This window comes from Oryctolagus cuniculus, chromosome 2 (genome assembly GCF_964237555.1).
Source record: "Oryctolagus cuniculus chromosome 2, mOryCun1.1, whole genome shotgun sequence".
Lineage (NCBI taxonomy): Eukaryota > Metazoa > Chordata > Mammalia > Lagomorpha > Leporidae > Oryctolagus > Oryctolagus cuniculus.
This window is the reverse complement of record NC_091433.1, coordinates 10,705,826-10,726,012: the sequence shown is the minus strand read 5'-3', so window position 1 is coordinate 10,726,012 and position 20,187 is coordinate 10,705,826. Positions and strand designations below refer to the sequence as shown.

The 20,187-nt window shown below is 42.1% G+C and overlaps 1 long non-coding RNA gene across 1 annotated transcript; it reads left to right on the top strand.

Annotated features, from left to right (window-relative positions):
• Positions 1-12,457: 12,457 nt before the first annotated feature.
• On the top strand, positions 12,458-13,148 carry LOC138848776 (uncharacterized). The gene is made up of 2 exons (XR_011386840.1): positions 12,458-12,669; positions 12,898-13,148. It is a non-coding gene; the product is annotated as an uncharacterized lncRNA (long non-coding RNA).
• Positions 13,149-20,187: the final 7,039 nt, after the last annotated feature.

Genomic DNA, 20,187 nt, shown 5'->3' with positions numbered 1-20,187 from the left:
GCGCAGGCTGACACCAGTCAGTAGGCTCCCAAGGAACGTTTACGTTTTGCACAAGAACTATAGAGAGAATTAAACTCTTATTTATTTTGCCATGGTCACTCACAGAACCATGTTGTATTTAGTGATGGTGCTAACCCAGTGCGTCAGCAGCTCGTTTTTGACATGGACGTGCGCTTCATCATGTCTATCACATAAAGCCGTGTGCGCTGCATATCCTGTACAGACGCGTGGATCTGTGGTTCGTGCTGTGACGAGCTGACCGCGGCACGGTGGTGGGTCAGCGGCCAAGTCCGAGCAGGGTCCCTTGTGCCCGGCTGACCTCAGCACGCCTTCGCCCAGGTTCCACCGCTGGGTGGGATGGGCAGACCGCAGGGCCGTGCTGCGCCGAGGATCCAGCTGCGGTCCACAGGAAGTGACCGGCCGCGTGCGGGCCGCGAGGTGGGCGTGATGGGCGCAGGACTGACCGCCCGCCTCGGAGGTGGAGGCGTGCGCTCCAAGGGCCAGCGCTGGGAACGCCGGGCTGGCTTTTCCAGTGACATCTTGCACTCGGAAGCTGAGTCGCTTCCTTAGCATACAGGCAAGCGCTGGAAAGATTCCAGGGGTTGTGGGAGCAGAGGACAAAGAAACAATACTTTTTTTATTGCACCACAGAACAGTCATAAAGTATACCCAACTTCAAGTTAAGCGGTAGAATGCTAAGATTCCTTTTAAAGCCTCCTGTGTCTCTGAATGTATTCCCTTTTCCTCCCCAGTGAAGCCACTGTCCTGAATTTTGCTATCCATGACTTTGCTCTTTAGTTTACTATAGTTCTAAGGCAAGCGATATGGGTCCCTTCTTAATATAAATGGAGGTATATTGCCTGTATGCTTTTATTACTTTGTTTGTTTATATAACTTTATTTAACACTGTAACTGTAATACATGTACTATGTTCTTTTTTCTCTGCTGCATAGTATTCTGTTTTAGAAATACACCACATTTGAATTACTCATTTTTTCCAGTGTTTCTAAATATATATAAACTTTCTCAAGCTAATATGAATATGCCGAGAGGTAGTGTTTTCCCTCAAAATTTATGTGCTGAAGTTCTAACCACAGAGTGTGACTGTTTGGGAGAAAGGGTCTTTAAGGAGATGGTTAAGTTATGATGAAGTGGGGGTGCTGATCTAACCTGCCTGGTGCCCTTATAAGAAGAGATGAGGATACACAGAGACACTGAACATTCACATGCACAAAGGAATGGCCATGTGAGGACACTTCCAGTAGGCAAGCCAAGGGTAGGGGCTCAGAAGAAACTAACCTGAACTTGTAGCGTCCAGAACTGTTATTTAATAGCCACCTGGTCTATAGTATTTGTCATGTCAACTCTAGCCAACTAGCACAGGTGAAATTGCTGGGTGGTAGGATTATGCACATGTCCACCTTTAAGTAATTCTGATGTTTTTTCTAAAGTAACTGGGTCAGTTTATAATCCTACTAGTTTTGTGCTATGGTTTGTTCCCTCTGAAAGCCATGTTGAGATTTAATCCTCATTTGAGATATTAAGAGGTGGGTCCTGTAAGAGTGAGGGCTCCACTCTCCTGAGTGAATTAATTGATTAATGGGTTAATCGATTTCTCAAGAGTAGGTCTGCTGTAAAAGTTTGCTTAGGTCCCTGCCCCTCCCTGTGTGATGCTCTGCCCTGCCCTGCCTTTCTCGGGACTCTGCCACCAAGAAGGTCCTCACCAGACATAGCCCCTTGGCCTTGGACGAGAATTGTGAGACAAAATAAACCTCTTTTTCTTTATAACTTACCCAGCCTGTTTTATTGTGTTAATAACAACAGAAACAAGCTGAGACACTGTGTCTCAGAGTTCTTGTTCTACATCCTCGCCAAAACTTGTTATTATCGACCGGTCTGTTGGGAAAAGAATGGAATCTTATCATTTTAAGTGTATTTGCCTGATAAAATTAGAGTTGACTATATTTCTTGTTTGTCTATCAAATACCTCTTAACATGTTTTTTCCACTTCCCTGTTGCACTATTTTTTTTCCTGTTACTAATGTGTTGGAGTTAATTTCAGGGAAATTAGGCTTATTTTTTCTTTCCTTTAAAATTTTTTATTACTTTTATTTATTTGAAGGGCAGGAGACAAAAACAGAGTGTGTATGTTGTGGGGGGTGAGGGGGGTAGAAACAGAGAGATCTTCTATGTGCTGGTTTATTCTGCAAATGTCTGCAACAGCCAGGATGAAGCTGGGAGCCAGGAACTCAGTCCAGGTCTCCCAGGTGGAGGCGGGGACCCACTGCCTGACCATCACCTGCTGCCTCCCCAGGTGCACATTATCAGAGAGCCAGAATTGGACGCAGTGGAGGCCTGAAGCCAGGCACACTGATACAGGGCGCAGGCGTCTCAAGCCGTGTCTTGACTGCTGTACTGAATGCTGTTTCTGTCCTTTCTTTTCAGCCTGTCCTCTTCTGTGTCTTAAGAAATTATTCCCAACCTCCAGAGTAAAAACAGGTAGTGTCTTTTTTATTTCCTGAATGTTTTACTTTTTACGCTTGAATCCCTAATGTACCTGGGAATTTTCTTGTTTGATTTGATGCCTGTATGTAATTCCACTCCACCCACCCCCGTTTATAACAAGTTGTTCCCAGCAGCATTTACTGAACACTTATTTTCCCTCTCAGCTGACCCGAAGCTCCAGCCCTGTCATACCTCAAATTTGCATACAGTGTGATTTTCTTTCCTGTCCTAGGCTGTAATTATTTTATTGACTCTAGACTAGCATTACATTGTCTTAATTATCATGGCTTTATAATGAATATTGATCATAGCAGCTGGACTTATTTTTGTTTTAAATGATACATGGTGTATAATTACTTGACTTTGAGTGCCTGGTATTCAACCTGTCATTTGGGGAGTAGAGCTGATAAAGATTATATAAGATACGAAAGGGCTTTGCTTTAAAGATTACAACAAAAATCTTTTCAAGGCAACACAATAAACACCACACCCATGGATATTTTAAAAAGACATTCGCAATATATGTCTGGGGCTTTGTGGGTATCTTCATTTGGGGGTTTAAGTGAAAAATGTGAGGTTGATAATAGTATATTCATTTCATAGACTTCAGCAGCTTATTTTTTCAAATGATGAACAATGTATCTTTTAAAGAAAATTTATTGAGGCAGGTGCTGTGGCCTGGCAGGAAAAGCCATTGCCTTCAGTGCTGGTTTGTGTCCCGGCTGCTCCACTTCTGATCCAGCTCTCTGCTGTGCCCAGGGGAAGCAGTAGAAGATGGCCCCGTGCACCCATGTGGAAGACCTGGAAGAAGCTCCTGGCTCCTGGCTTCAGATCAGCGCAGCTCCAGCCATTGTGGCCATCGGGGGAGTGAACCAGAAGATGGAAGACCTCTCTCTCTCTCTCTTTCCCTCTCTCTCTCTCTCACTCTCTCTCTCTTTACCTCTCCTTTCTCTCTGTGTAACTCTGACTTTCAAGTAAATAAATAACCCTTTAAAAATTTATTTATTTGAAAGGTTGAATTATAGAGAGGTCTTCAATCCACTGGTTCATTTCCCAAATGGCCATAATGGCCAGAGCTGGGCCATGCCAAAGCCAGGATCCAGGAGCTTCTTCCAGGTCTCCCACATGGGTATAGGGTCCCAAGGACTTGAGCCGTCCTCTGCTGCTTTCCCAGGCATATTAGCAGGGAGCTGAATTGGATGTGGAGCAGGTGGGATTCAAACTGGTGTCCATATGGGATGCTGGTTAAGCCACTGTGCTACAATGCCAGCCCCAAGAATGTGTCTTTTATTAGGTAATTATAGTAAGCTGTTAGTGACTACATTTTTGTTTAATTTTTTGTTTTCTTAATATTTTGTCTTTAGCTCAGGAATTTTGTTTTTCCAACAAAGACTAGAACATTAACTCAATAGAATCGAAAGCCATAATTTTTTAAGTTCATTTATTAAAGTGTTTAAATATATACAAAAATAGAGAATCGTATAATGAACCCAACAACCCAGCCCTTAGGTTCAACTATTATCAACATTTGGCCAATCTTGTTTCTGTTCTCCCATGCCCCACCACTCACTCATCCACATGTACACACCCTCCATGATGTACCAACCTACTCAGCCAGATTTTGAAACAAATCCCTAATATTGTAGCATTTCACTAATAGCAAGTATTTGGATTTTTCTAGTTTTCTAAACAAAACCTTTTCTCATACTTGTTTCTTTGAATTAGAAGCCAAACTATGTCTGTACTTTCCATCTGATTGATATATCTTATGCCTCTTGATATATAACAGGTTCTTTTTTGGTTTTCCTGGACATTTTATTTGTTGTAGAGATTGGGTCTTTAGTTGGTTGGATTTCTTATGTTCTGATTTTGACTGTTTTCATCCTCATACTATTTCATTCAACATATTCCATTACGTATATTTCCTAAAAACTGATAGTAAAATCAGGATGCCTGACTGGATATAGGTTTGGCTACTTTGTGGGTGTTGGGGACAAGATACTTCTTATGTGTTAGTTTAGAAACATCCTATTTCATTATCTCAGGAGATGAGACTCTTCAATAATATTTTTGGAACAGTCTTTTATATAGATTGAGGATTATACAGCAATAACAATTCTCATAAGTGTTTTTCTTCTGTAATTATATCTTCTCTAAACTCTGGTTTTACAGCTGGGGAAAGGCCCAGAGAGTTAAATATTTGGCAAAGGCCAAAAACTAATTTAGTAATACAAGTAAAATTTTATCTTAGAGGCATATACCTTTATCTGTCTATCAGAAGAAACTCCAAGGTGCTGAGGATGGCATTTCTGCCTTTCCAATTGGAGATTTTGTGATTGAAAAGTTAGGACAGTAAAGTCTCAACTCCAAGTTCTGTTTATGCACTACCTGTGTGGGAACTCAAACTTGGGTTTGAAGGAAATAGCTAGTGGCAGGCTTAAATAGGACTTAAGCCGGATGCCTGGTAAATCCAGGACGGGAAGAATACAAGAAAATGTTTATTACTAGATGGACATTTGGCTTTACATAAATTTTTATATGTGATACTTACCTCATTTCTTTTTTAAAAAAGGCAGAGAGAGGCCGGCGCCGCGGCTCACTAGGTTAATCCTCCGCCTTGCGGCTCCAGCACACCGGGTTCTAGTCCCAGTCAGGGCGCCGGATTCTGTCCTGGTTGCCCCTCTTCCAGGCCAGCTCTCTGCTGTGGCCAGGGAGTGCAGTGGAGGATGGCCCAAGTACTTGGGGCCTGCACCCCATGGGAGACCAGGAGAAGCACCTGGCTCCTGCCATCGGATCAGCGCAGTGCGCCGGCTGCGGCGGCGGCCATTGGAGGGTGAACCAACGGCAAAGGAAGACTTTTCTCTCTGTCTCTCTCACTGTCCACTCTGCCTGTCAAAAAATAAAAAAATAAAAATAAATAAAACTATAAAAACAAAAGGCAGAGAGAAACAGAGAGGGAAAGAGACAGACCTTCCATCCATTAGTTCAGTCCCCAAATGCCTGGCCAGGGGAAGCCAGGAGCCTGGAACTCAATCTGAGTCTCCCGTGAGCGGCAGGGATCTAAGCCCTTCAGCCCTCACTTGCTTCCTCCCAGGGAGCACATCAGCAGTAAGGTAGAGTCAGAAAAAGCAGAGTCAGGACTCAAACCCAGGCTCTCCTGTGTAGGCTACAGTTGTTCCAAGCTGCTTCTAAGGTCTGTGCCAAACGCCCATCCCTACCTCATTTGTTTTTGTACTAGTATCTTTTGTTTCCACTTCTAGTTTATAATTGTCTTATAAATATTAGCTATAAATTAACATCAATTTGAGGAAACGGAATTGTGGAACAAAATATAGGAAGTGAAAACCAGAGGGACTTTGTATTCTGCAGCAGTTTACATAATTGAAGAGATGAAGTCAATGATTTGGAAAAATCTACAAGCCTGGTTACCCTTCACTGAAATCTTGCAGTTGCTTTAACTATTTGACATGCAATGCAGTCTGTGGTGGCAGGCTCACAGTTTTTTCTGTGACTCCTATTAAACTGATGGGAATTTGCAAATACAGTGATTGTGGGTATATGACAAATTACCATTTCAAGCAATTACCTTGACCATTTTCCAACATGATAAAAATGAGGCAGCAAATAGAAAGTTTTATAACTTAAATAAAAGGTCCATGAATGATATATTTTAATAAAAAAGTTATGATCATGTATAATTCACTAATATTTAAATGCAATATGGAGAAATCATCCCAAATAAAAACAATGCAAATAAAAAGTGGAGAACATTTTACTTAAAGTGATGTGTGTGCTGTCTGTTCATAAGTTCATTCTGATCTGAGAGTACAAAAGGCAATCCTCAGAGTACACTACTAACCCTATTTCTTTGTTTTTAATTGGGTTAAATATTGAAAGTACTAATAGCAGTACTGCATTCATTCTATATAGCAATGGACAGTTAATTCATCCAAAAGAATGATACATTTAATGTTCCATAATTGTTCTTTAATATTTATGATGTAACCTATATTATTTCATATGCCTCATATACCAAGTATAACTCAGGCTTTGATCAAGAGTTTTGGAAAAATAATGAATCTATCCAGATACTTTCCTTGAATGTATCAAAATTTTTTTTCTAGGATATAATGGCCAGAAACAGTAAAACATGAACAAAATTACATGTAAAGCAATTTTTTGAATATATCAAAATTCAGCCAATGAAGGACAATGAATCCTGAGTGACAGAAATATCATGAGTTCTATAACTGCCTCAGTGACCTCCTTGAGAGAATTCTAGGCCTCAGCACAGGTAGGTAGAAATATGCAGCCTGGTGGAACCCCTAAATTCATGAGATAGCCTGGGGAACCGCGGCAGCTGGAGTTTGCAGCATGGAGTGCTGGAGAGGAAAGAGCTGCACAGAAGGGGAATTCTAGAGATCCAAAGCAAACCTCCACTGAGTTCTCAGGTAGGTGCTAATTGGTGTATAAATATGAGGAAATGACTTGAGACCAAAGAAAGGATCACCAAAAGCATGGAGGGGCTTCAAAAATTTCGTGAAAAATTCAAGTTATCCATTGGTTGTATTTTCCATGAACTTTTAAAAGAGATTTATTTGTTTTTCATTTGAAAGGCAGAGTGACAGAGGGAGAAACAGATCTTTCCTCTGCTGTTTCACTACCCTATTGGCTGCAAGAGCCAGATCTGAGCCAGGCTGAAGCCAGGTACATGAACCTGCATTCCAAATGGGCTGCAGGCATCCAAAGTACTGGCTGAACACACTGTGCCACAATTCCTACCCCTCGGTTAACTTTCTGAAGTCCAACAGAATCACAGATACTTGTGTCCTGCTCAGGGAGGGCTGAGAGTAAAGCCTGTCCCCATAAGACAGACGGAAAAGTCTCATCATTCATAGAACTTTGTGTAGTATCCGTTGAAGGGTCTTGTCTCAGGTGTAGGGAATAATTATCTCTAGAGTAGGCACTGTTCCGTCTTGCCTAACAAGTGTTTAAGGCAAGCATCAAATTCTTTTAAGTAACTGTTCAGATAAAAATTCAAGAAAAATCACAGGGTGCCCTGGCGCAGCAGGTTAACACCCTGGCCTGAAGCGCCAGCATTCCATATGTGCACCGGTTCTAGTCCCGGCTGCTCCTCTTCCAATCCAGCTCTCTGCTATGACCTGGGAAAGCCATACAAGATGGCCCAAGTCCTTGGGCTCCTGCACCCACATGGGAGACCTGGAAGAAGCTCCTGGCTCCTAGCTTCGGATCAGCTCAGCTCTGGCCCTTGTGGCCAATTGGGGAGTGAACCAGCAGATGGAAGACCCCTCTCTCTCTCTCTCCCTCCCTCCCTCCCTCCCTCCCTCTCTCTCTCTCTCTGCCTCTCCTTTCTCTGTGTAATTCTGACTTTCAAATAAGTAAATAAATAAATCTTAAAAAAAAAGAAAATTCATAGAAATACAAAATATCCACTCCACCCTATCCCCCCCCCCGACAAAGGTGAAATTTACAGTGTCCATTCTCCAATCAAAAGTTACTAAGGATGCCAATAAACAGGAAAATAGGACTTTCAATGAGGGAGAGAACATAAGAAATATTTGAAAATAATAGCTCAAAAGTTTCCAAATGTGATGGAAACTATAAATCCACAGATGCAAGATCAATGAACCTTAAGCACCAGAAGCATAAACAAAATTACAGGAAGGTTCACTATAATCAGATATAGGTACACTATAATATAATATAGGTACAATATACAATATAGGTACACTATAATCAGATAATATCAATGACAAATAAGAGACCACTTAGGATGCCCTTATCCCATATTGAAGTGCCTAGACTTGAGTTCCTATTCCACTTTTTTTTAAATTTATTTATTTTATTATTTTTTATTTTATTTTTATTTATTTATTTATTTTTTTTTTGACAGGCAGAGTTAGACAGTGAGAGAGAGAGAGAGACAGAGAGAAGTCTTCCTTTTTCCGTTGGTTCAACCCTCAAGTGGCCACTAAAGCCGGTGTGTTGTGGCTGGCAGGCTGCGCCAATCTAAGGCCAGGAGCCAGGTGCTTCTCCTGGTCTCCCATGCGGGTGCAGGGCCCAAGCACTTGGGCCATCCTCCACTACCCTCCCGGGCCACAGCAGAGAGCTGGACTGGAAGAGGGGCAACTGGGACAGAATCCGGCGCCCCGACCCGGACTAGAACCCGGGGTGCAGGTGCCGCAGGTGGAGGATTAGCCTAGTGAGCTGCAGCACCGGCCTATTTATTTTATTATTTGAAAGGCAGAGTTACAGAGAAGCAGAGGCAGAGAGAGGTCTTCCATCTGCTGGTTCACTCCCCAAATGGCCACAGTGGCTGGAGCGTTGCCAATCTGAAGCCAGGAGCCAGGAGCTTCTTCCAGATCTCCCACATGGGTGCAGGGGCCCAATCTTTTGCTTTCCCAGGCCATAGCAGAGAGCTGGATTGGAAGTGGAGCAGCCAGGACTTGAACTAGTGCCAATATGGAACGCCGACACTACAGGCAGTGGCTTTACCCGCTATGCCACAGCACTGGCCCTCCTGTTCCACTTTCAATCCAGCCTTCGGCTCATGTTTATCCTGTGAAGCAGCACATGATGGCTCAAGAACTCGAGTCCCTGCCATCCACATGTAGACCTGGATGCACTTTTGGGCTCCAGTCTTTGGCCTAGCTCAGCTTGGGCTGTTGCTGTAGGGGAGTGAACCAGCAGATGAAAGATGTGGCTCTTTCTCTCCGCTTCACTCAACTTTTCAAATAAATAGCAATAAAAAAGAGACTGTAAAGAAACGAGCACTGTTTCCAAATAACTTGGAAGTAAAGTCACAAAGGTGAGTATAGTATCAGATTTCCTGTAAGAGACAATTTATTTGCGAAATCAGTAAAGCAACATATTTCAAGTAGTTGGAAAAATCTTGTGAAACTAAAGCCCCATGCCCAGAGAAGACATCTTTGAGAAACAAAAGCAAAATACTTTTTCAGACAAAAGCAGAGGGAACTCAACCAGCAGATTGTACAAGAAATGTCAAACAGAGTTAACTCTCCTCACCAGAAATACAGGGCTGGCAAAGTAGCCTGCAACATGTTATTTTACTGCCCACAAGCTAAGAATGGTTTTTCACTTTTCTCGAGAATTATAAAAAGAAAAAAAAAGATACTTCAGACATTGCCAAGTGTTTCTTGGAGGGCAAAACTGCCTCCAGTTAAAACCACTGCTTTTACATGTATATAGACCCCAGAAAAAGCTAGAGAGTATTAGGCTGGATTAAAAAAAAAAAAAAAACAGTACTCAATTGTATACTGTCTGTAAGACACACTTCAATTCTGAGGACTCAAATAGGTTAAAAGCATGAAAAAAAAAAAGATAGTAACACCAATCAAAAGAAAGCTGGATAGCTATATCATTATTAAGGTAGATTTTGGAGGGAGGAATGTTGGCAGATATAAAGACTATAAAATAGAACATCACTTTGGAAAATATAGTGGCAGTTTCTTGTAAAGTGAAGCATACATCTACCACTTATATGATCTAACCATCCTGCTTCTAGTTGTTTTATCCAAGAGATAAGAAAATATTTGTCCATATAAAGACCTTTATAGAAATGTTCAAAATAGCTGTCGCTCTGCAGTTTTTAATTAATTAGTTGAGATTTAAAGGTGCATACACTATAACTAAACATGTTAGAAGAAAATATATGAGTTCTTTTCTCACGGTATTCTTTAACTTTGTCACCATCCTCCCCACCCCTCCCCTTTCCTTTCCTCTTCTCTCTCTCCATCCCCCTTTCTCATCCCTCCTTCTCTCTCTGCATTTCAATGAAATTAATAAATATTAAAAATACTTAATATTCACTAACAGGTTGCAGTTTCCTCAAACCAAACATGAAACAACTTTTTTTAATTCCTATTTTTAAAATCTGAGGGGCCGGTGCTGTGGCACAGTGGGTTAATGCCCTGGCCTGAAGAGCCAGCATCCCATATGGGTACCAATTCGAGACCCGGCTGCTCCACTTCCAATCCAGCTCTCTGCTGTGCCCTGGGATAGCAGTAGAAGATGGCCCAAGCCTTTGGACCTCTGCACCCATGTGGGAGACCCGGAAAAAGCCCCTGGCTCCTGTCTTTGGATCGGCACAGCTCCAGTCATTGTGGCCAATTGGGGAGTGAACCATAGGATGGAAGACTCTCTCTCTCTGCCTCTCCTCTCTCTGTGTAACTCTGACTTTCAAATGAATAAATAAATCTTTAAAAAAAAAACACACAAAACAAAATAAAATCTGAATAAAGATTTGCATTACATGAACAAGTTAAGGAAATGATGTTTTTTTAATGTGATGTTCTTTTTGTGTTTATTTTTCCCCAGAAAACTTTTATTCAAAATTACAACTTTATGAACATAGTGATTCTTCCCACCATATCCACACTCCCACTGCTCTTCCTCTTCATTCTCCTGTTCCCATTTTTACTTTTTACTAAGATCTATTTCAATTAACTTTATACAAATACGATTAACTCTATATTAAGTAAAGAGTTCAATGAATTGTATGAAAAAAACCTGTTCTTCAACAGTTGAAACAAGGGCTATTCAGAGTCATTGAATCTTGAAAGGCAGATTTACAGAGAGTAGGAGGCAGAGAGAGAGAAAGAGAGAGGTCTTCCATCCACTGGTTCACTCCCCAAATGGCTGCAACAGCCGGAGCTGAGCCAATTCAAAGCCAGGAGCCAAGAGCTTCTTTCGGGTCTCCCACGTGGGTGCAGGGGCCCAAGGACTCGGGCCATCTTCTACTGCTTTCCCAGGCCACAGCAGAGAGCTATGGAAGTGGATTGGATTGTGGAGCAACTGGAAAGGGATTGGAAGTGGAGCAGCTGGGTCTCAAACCGGCACCCATATGGGAGGCTGGCGCCCAGGCATTGGTCTCCTTTGAGGAGAAGAGGTGAGCTTGAGACCAAGACAGAGCTGAACAAACCTCCCCTCTGATTTAAAAAAAAAAAAAGGGGGAAATTTACCACGCCCAACTTGGGCGTGGGCGCTAGCCCCAGTTGGTACAATTTTCATCCACGCTGCCACAGAACCACACAAAGGATCCGTGCAGTCCTTGGTGTGAACATGGATCCTGCAGCAGTGGTCCTCACCAGGGAATCGGGGAACCCTAAGCATGTGGAGCTGCCCAAGTGACTGCCCAACGGCCCAGCCATACCCTGTGCCCTCCCACGCAGCCACGGTGTCCTTACAGTTCCAGCAAACAAGGCTCCCACAGTCACGAGCTCCCAGCTCCCTGTCAGTGCTCACAGCCAGACTCGTGTCTCCTCTCAGCTCACTGCTGGGCATTCAGACATGAGCTGGCGCAGCTGTTGCGTATGTCTAGAATGGCACCGCCCTCTCTTGGCTAGGTACAGTATGCTGGTGCCAGCTGGTTGGGGAGAGAGAAACATGCCCCCTTTCCCCCCTCTATGTTGGCAGGTACAGGGCTCCAAGCTGGATTCCTGCCAGGCTCTTCCTGCAGCTTTATCACCAATGGCTAGGGCTACTGCTGTCTGGTCTCACCTCACTCCGAAGTGGTGCTGAGGCTGTCGGCTGCTGGGTCCTGAGCTGTGTGTGTCCACACCCTCCACGTGGGTCCACATTGTCCATCTAATTTGTGTGGAGTTTGCTCTGCCATTTTCTCCCTAATTCTTCCCTGTGACTGTACTCTCTCCACTTTTTTATTTTTTTAACTATCTTCTGCTAGACTAGAGCAGTAAGCTCCCTCCCCATTCCACCATCTTGACTCTCCCTGTAATGTTTGGAAATGGGATTTTTTTAAAGAAGTGTATCAGTAAGAAATTGAGGCAATTCTGCATGATGTGGCCATAAGGAAGTGAGTCAACTTCTTTCCTTCAGCCCGAGGATGTGGCATATGATCTCAGACAGTTCTTTTGTTGTTTTGTTTTTGTTTTGTAACATGTGAGAAACATCCCTGAGGACTCAGAAGGCTCTCACAATAAGGGTAGGAAGGATTTTGTTGAAGTTGGAGATTCTAAACTTGAAGGTGGTACAAGGAGTCATTAAGATTCATGAGTTGATAATGTTGCAACCCATTTATACCTGTGGGCTGTTTGGGCCTTGGGAATTATGAGTTCTATGAAGATGAGCAAACAGCCTTCCTACCTTTGGAAAGAGTCTACTCAGGTGAGGAAAAAGATATATATATATATATGTATATATGTATATATATGTAAATAAGCAATATATTCAACTTTATAAGTCATGTACTGAACCAGGTGCTTTATTGAATGACACATAAGAGTATTAGAGTCAGGGCCGGCACTATGGCATAGTGGGTAAAGCCATCACCTGCAGTGCCGGCATCCCTTATGGACGCCAGTTCAAGTCCCTGCTGCTACTCTTCCGATCCAGCTCTCTGTTATGGTCTGGGAAAGCAGTAGAAGATGGCCCAAGTCCTTGGGCCCCTGCACCCATGTGGGAGACCCAGAAGAAGCTCCTGGCTCCTGGCTTCAAATCAGCTCAGCTCCGGCCATTGCAGCCAATTGGGGAGTGAACCAGCAGATGGAAGACCTCTTTCTCTCTCCCTCTCTCTCTCTCTCTTCCTCTCCTTCTCTCTCTGTGTAACTATGACTTTCAAATAAAATAAATCCTTAAAATCAGAAGAGTATTAGAGTCCCATCTGATAGAAATTGGAGTGCCATTAATTTTTTTTTTTTTTAATAATGGAGTCATGGGACCTGTGCTGGGATGTAGCAGGCTAAGCCTCTGCCTGTGGCACAGGCATCCCATATGAGCACTGTGTAGGAGCACTGGTTCATGTCCCAGCTGGTCCTCTTCCAATCCAGCTCCCTGCTTATGGCCCAGGAAAGCAGTTGGAATGGCCCAAGTGCTTGGACCCCTGCACCCTCGTGGGAGACCTGGAAGAAGCTCCTGGCTCGTGACTTCTGATCTGCCCAGCTCTGGACATTTCAGCCATTTGGGGAGTGATTCAGTGGATGGAAGACCTCTCTCCATCTATAATCTACCTTTCAAATAAATAAATAAAATCTTTAAAAACAAAAACAAAAAATAATGGAGTCATTTATAAGATCTGTTTCAGAAACATTTTCGACCAGTTGGTTTCATAGAAGGTTAGGAATGAGGCTAAAGGCAAAGGGAAGAGCAGTTCAGGCTGGAGGTAAGTTGGGCATAAGCTAGGTATGTATTAGCATGAGTAGAGAGGAGACTGACTCACAGTGTTTAAGGGGACTGCGTACCTTATTAAATATTGGATTGATGGAAAGTGAACATTTAAAAAATAACTCTAAGGCCTCTAGAAATAGTATTATATGGTACCTTAAAGATAGAGGGTGGGGCTAGATTGTCTAGGTTTGAATCTTGCTTTTAGCAGAGTATGTACCCTCTCAGTTTCCGGGTTTTTTTTTCGTACGTAAAATTAGGACAATAATCATACCTACACTACATAGAGTCATTTTGCCCCTGAACATACCCGATCTCATCTGTTCTTGGAAGCTAAGCAGTGTTGGGCCTGGTTAGTACTTGGATGGGACTCATTTTGTGAGCAGAAGTAGTTTAATGCCCCAAAATATCTTTAGAATACTGCTTTACATTTTGGTCTGTTTGTTATTATGCTAGCTAGGGTAACTGAATAAACAACCATAAAAGTCAGTGTTATGTGACTACAGACTTGGCAAACTCAGTAGACAGAACGGTCAGATCACTATTGAACATATAGAATCTGTAGTTTCTGGCACACTGTTCTTATAAGTTCTGTTGAATAATAATAGAAATAATTAGATTTTTAAAAAGGCACTTAAAAAAATCATGTGCCAGTTACTGTTGTAAACTCTACCTGTATAATTTCATTTAATCCAGACTACTATCCTATGACACAGGTAGTATTAACTCCATGTTATAGCTGATTTACCAGAATAGTGAACAAGCTTATGGCTTAACAATGTTAGCAAAGGTATCATTCCCAGGAGCCAAAAGAAATTCTGATCTACCTTTCTGGTAGTAGTTGAGAAGGTGGATCAACTGGGATTTGAACCTAGACAATCCAGTTCCAGCAGTAATGTGCTAAGCAATTATAGTTGTCCAAATCAATTTGAAACCTTTGGCCCCTAATAATCTCAATACCAGACTCTATTATAGTGTATAGTATCCTATTTCATAAGTGTTAACTGTTTAATAACAATGACACCTATAATTCATTGAATGGCCATTCTGTGTCATTATGCATTATACTCTGGTATTATACCTAAACACATTGTCTTCAGTTTCCATAATGACCCATTAAGATAATCAGTATGTCCTTGCCACATAAACTGAAGCTCAGAGATTTCAGCCCTGGTCTGTTTATTCCTAAAGTCTATACTATCTCTGTACTAATCTTTCGATTTTAGCTATTATATTTAGAATATCATATTCTGTTTTACAAATGATACTGTGACTTCCTTGGACTCTGCAAAACAACTTAACTGAGTTTAAAAAACAGTTTTGATTTTGGAAGTGTAGTAATTGACATAATTTGCAAAATTTAGCTACGAAAGAATCTCGTGTAGAGACCTACGCCTTGCTGCAATGTGCTGGACCAGATTTCAAGAGTAAGTCTAAGGATCACATTTTTCAAAGCACCTGGTGTGATTGCGATGCACGTTCTCCAAGGAGCGTACTTTGAGGAACACTGTGAGGGATGGGGCTAGTTCCGACATCTTGACCTCTGAGCTTTCTAATTGAAGTCTTACTACATTTGCATCATCAGCACCATACAATTTATTGCCTCTAATTATGATTTCATGTCTGCTATTGTTAAGTTAGTTGAGAGCAGGCACATGGCTAAGAACCCTGAAGCAGTGTGTTCTGTGCTTCCTGCTATGCTGTCCATTCTCTGCCACTACATGCCTTCCCCCAGGTGAGGTGCTCAGCCAAGCTGTATGATCAGGCTTGTTTTGAACAGGAAGTCGTGATGTGATGATTGTCCAGGGCATGAGCACTGGCTACAAATCCTACTTTCTTCTCTGAACTTTGGTTCCCTCGTCTGTAAAATTGAGTTGACAACCTGCTTCACATTGTGAGATAATGTGGTGACTAGTACCATATGTAGTTAGTCTTTCAAAACTGATGGAGGGCCGGCGCCGTGGCTCAATAGGCTAATCCTCCACCTTGCGGCGCCGGCACACCGGGTTCTAGTCCCGGTCGGGGCGCCGGATTCTGTCCCGGTTGCCCCTCTTCCAGGCCAGCTCTCTGCTATGGCCAGGGAGTGCAGTGGAGGATGGCCCAGGTGCTTGGGCCCTGCACCCCATGGGAGACCAGGAAAAGCACCTGGCTCCTGGCTCCTGCCATCGGATCAGCGCGGTGCGCCGGCTGCAGCGGCGGCCATTGGAGGGTGAACCAACGGCAAAGGAAGACCTTTCTCTCTCTGTCTCTCTCTCTGTCCACTCTGCCTGTCAAAAAAAAAAAAAAAAAAAAAAAAAAAAAAAAAAAAAAACTGATGGATATCTTTAGCACACAGTGCACTCTTACCTTTGAGAAGCTTGTGGGAGTATTATGCTATATGTAAGGGGAAGGATATAATTTCTTAGGAATGTTCAGTAAGAGACTAGCAAGATTAAACATGTGAACCTGTCATTCTTCATGAATGATAGCTTTTTTTTTTTTATTTCTACCCATCTTCTACCCAATTAGACATTTGTGTTTGGTAGGTATTTCACAATTTTCTCTTATTAATTCATTGCTCCTCCTACAGACTAGGTTGCTATGACCTATTGTTTTGTTTTATGGATCAATTATTCAGCTGCTGAAATGTTATTTGGACAAAGATCTGGTAGCAACAAATGTGCACACTACCCCTTTTTTTCTGGGATTAACATTGTTAAACCAAAAATGTGTTCATTCTGCAGTTCCTTGTCAGCAACAATTACACGTTGGCAAAGAAAAAAAATTTATAACTTACCACTTATCACTTACATTTAAATTACATAAAGAGAATGGATTATACAATTTAACTTCCTACAGATTGTGACTGAGGAAAAAGAGGTTTTTATTTTAGGTTGAGAATTGTGAGGGAGGCTCACTTGAATTATCCAGATTGAACTTCTCATTACCAATGATTTCTAAGCCTGATTTTTCAAAAGGGCAATTCATCTCCTATTATTTCTTGGGATAGTCTTGTTAATCCATGATATGTAATAATAAAAGATAGTATTGAACGCTCAATGTGCCAGGGACTATGAAAATGTGTTGTTTATCAACTTTGCTAACCATTACAGAGACACTGTGCAGTGTGTATTATTTTTTCTCCTAATATATAAGCAACTACCCAGAAGCTGAGAGACAATAGGTAATTTGCCTTGTATCACACAAGGAAGGATGGACCTGGGATGGGAACCTAAGTCTAATTGTTAGCTCAGACTTCTACCACATTGCTATACTCCCCTCAGGCCCTCAAATTGGAGTTATTTATTTCTTAAATATATGCCATACAATAGTTTTTTTGAAAATGGGATGTTCCTAAATCAAACAAAATATCAGAATAGTATCATAACTCTAAAATAATCACTGGTACCTGCTTTTCTAACTCATCAGAAAATTGATTAGCTTTTCATTTCAAATTTCTAGCTCAAGTAATTATACTATTTCATTTAATTAAGAGTTTTTCAACATTTTAATTAACATAATAATAAGAAAGATCAGGAACTGTAAAATGTGGGAGGGAGTATAGCATTGTGTTTAATGTTTACTAGCAGCATGACTGAATACAGTGCCTTGGTTTACTGTATGTAAAGTGAGGTTTAAAAACATTTTCATAAGGTAAAGATATGAAGATATCTTCAGTATCTTGAGAAAATGAATCTTCAATGTTGAGGGTATTGCCTGTCATATACTTCCTTCATATCTATGATTTAATTTCATTTCCAAATAATGTTCTGAGGCAGAACATTATATGTTTATATGTTAACCAATATGTTTATTTCAGTCAAGAAGTCTTCATAGAAACATTACTGATTATTTCACTTTCTAGGAGGAGAGAGCACTAGATCCTGGGTTGTAGGTCATTTAAAGTAAGAAGTTTGAGTTTTAGCCAAGATGCTGTGGAAACTGTGAAAGGAGGGCAATGCTATATTATTTGTTCAAGTGAGTCCTTTGAAATTTCTGTTTGTCCCCCAATATCTCTCCACCTACAGTAACAGATTCCCTGAATTTTGGCTTGGTTCATGTCCACTCAGAATACATAGTCACATTTTCCTCCTTGCTTGCAACTCCGTGAGCTTTGTGATCTAAGGTATAGCCGATAGGGTGTAAAAGGGGTCTTCAGAAAACTTATGTGTGTACACTCTGACTCTCTTCTTCCTTTCTTCAGTCTTGTTGCCTAGAACGCAAGTTCCACCGTCTTTGAACTTAAACACGTATGAAGATTACCTTCTAGAGCTAACAGAGTGAGCTGGGGAGAGCTGTGCCCCTAAAGATGAAATGGAACAGAGCTGGAAAATCAGTCCTGGGCCAGTTATGCTAGTCTACATGAGTGTGGTAGCCTGTGCTCAGCACACCCACCCAGTGATCCTTGTGTCTGGCATGCACACCCTTGTTCAGTTCTCTTCCACATTGTGCAGGAGTGGTTGGTATGCATGACCAATAACACATGAGTAAAGTGATGGTTTGTGGGGCCAGCGCTGTGGCATAGTGGGTAAAGCCGCTGGCTGCAGTGCCAGCATCTATATGGGTACTGGTTTGAGTCCCAGCTGCTCCATTTCTGATCCAGCTCTCTGCTGTGGCCTGGGAAAGCAGTGTAAGTTGGCCCAGATGCTTGGGGCCCTGCACCCTTGTGGGAGACCGGAGGAGGCTCCTGACTCCTGGCTTCAGATCAGTGTAGCTCTGGCCTTTGTGGCCATTTGGGGAGTGTACCAGTGGATGGAAGACCTCTCTCTCTCTCTCTCTCTCTCTCTCTCTCTCTCTGCCTCTGCCTCTCTGTAACTCTGCCTTTCAAATAAATAAATCTTTAAAAAAAAAAACTGAAGTGATGGTTTGTCTCTTCCTATGTTACGTTATAGAAAATTGGATTATTTTGGGTGTTTGGATTCACTTGCTTTCTCTTTCTTGGCACTCCCCCTTTAGAAAGCAAATACCGTATTCTAAGTAGTTCTAGGGAGGGTCCCACATGGAGAGGACTTGAGGCCCATAGTTAAACAGCCTGCGGGTATCTGAGGCCTCCTAACAACCACTTAAGTGATCCTGAAAGCAGTGTCTGCTGTCCCAGCGAAGTTTTGATGTGATTGCAACCCTGGCTGCCAACTAAGAAACTGAACTTTATAAGAGAATTACCTGGCTGAGCCACTAATGTTTGATCTCCAGAAACTGAGATAATAAACATTGCTACTTAAGCCACTATGTTTTAGGATAATTTGTTATGCTACAATATGAAGGTACTTCAAAAAGATCTCAAATAATTAAATTAAAAGATGTTTGGGTGCAAAAAAAATTTGTTTTTTCATAACATGCATCTTCTGTGAATTTTTTAAAGAATTCTCATTGATACCTGAGGAAGAGAGAAAAACAAAAAACTCTGTCTTATTTAAGTCATTGTCACTTGTACTTCCTGTCACTTGCACTCTAACTCTAAATCCCTTCTCCAGGAACTTGACCTTAAGTTAATTTGTAGGATAAACTTTAAGAAACAGCTTTTACTGTCCCAGGGTTCTCAGGAGCTGAGAACTGGCAGAGAACGTCTTGTCTGCTGTCTTCATTTTACAGGTAAAAGTAACAGCTAACAGTGTGTCCTATGCCAGTCTGTGTAGCTCCACATTCAGCATCGCATTCTTAGGATACCCTGTGAAGTAGAGACTGCCTATCCCATTTTACAACTAAGGAAACTAGGCCGGCGCTGCGGCTCAACAGGCTAATCCTCTGCCCAGCGGTTCTAGTCCCGGTCGGGGCGCTGGATTCTGTCCCGGTTGCCCCTCTTCCAGGCCAGCTCTCTGCTATGGCCGGGGAGTGCAGTAGAGGATGGCCCAAGTGTTTGGGCCCTGCACCCCATGGGAGACCAGGAGAAGTACCTGGCTCCTGCCATCGGATCAGCGTGGTGCGCCAGCCGCAGCGGCCATTGGAGGGTGAACCAACAGCAAAGGAAGACCTTTCTCTCTGTCTCTCTCTCTCTCACTGTCCACTCTGCCTGTGGTAAAAAAAAAAAAAAAAAAAAAAAAAAAAACTAAGGAAAACTAGGTCCACACTCCTACCCAATTTGCTTTATTGCCTGTTAATTGTTCAAGAATATTTTTTAAAAATAATTCAATTACAAGCGTATGTCAACATTTAATCTTGCACACAACAGGAAAGACCTATAGTAGTATAGCAGTCCAAAGAATCACCTTGGTAGAGACAATTTAGGAAAAGTCGATAGAATGGAATCATAATTGAGCTAGTTACCAAAAGAAAATAATGATTAAAGCCCACCTAACTCCCAACTCACTTACCTAGATGGTTGATGACTGATTTCCCGGAAAAATCAGGCGTGTGCCTGTAAAAGTTCTTTATAATATGTAGATGAATTCATCATGGTGATCACTTAGGAATTAAAAGCGTCCCGGATCGACTCTTCAGTTGAGGAAGTTGAGGCCTCAGATTTGTGCAACATTCTATGGGTGTAGGCAGAGGGGGGGATTGGAACTCAGGTCAGTCTTCTAAGTATAAACAAAGCTGTTTCCA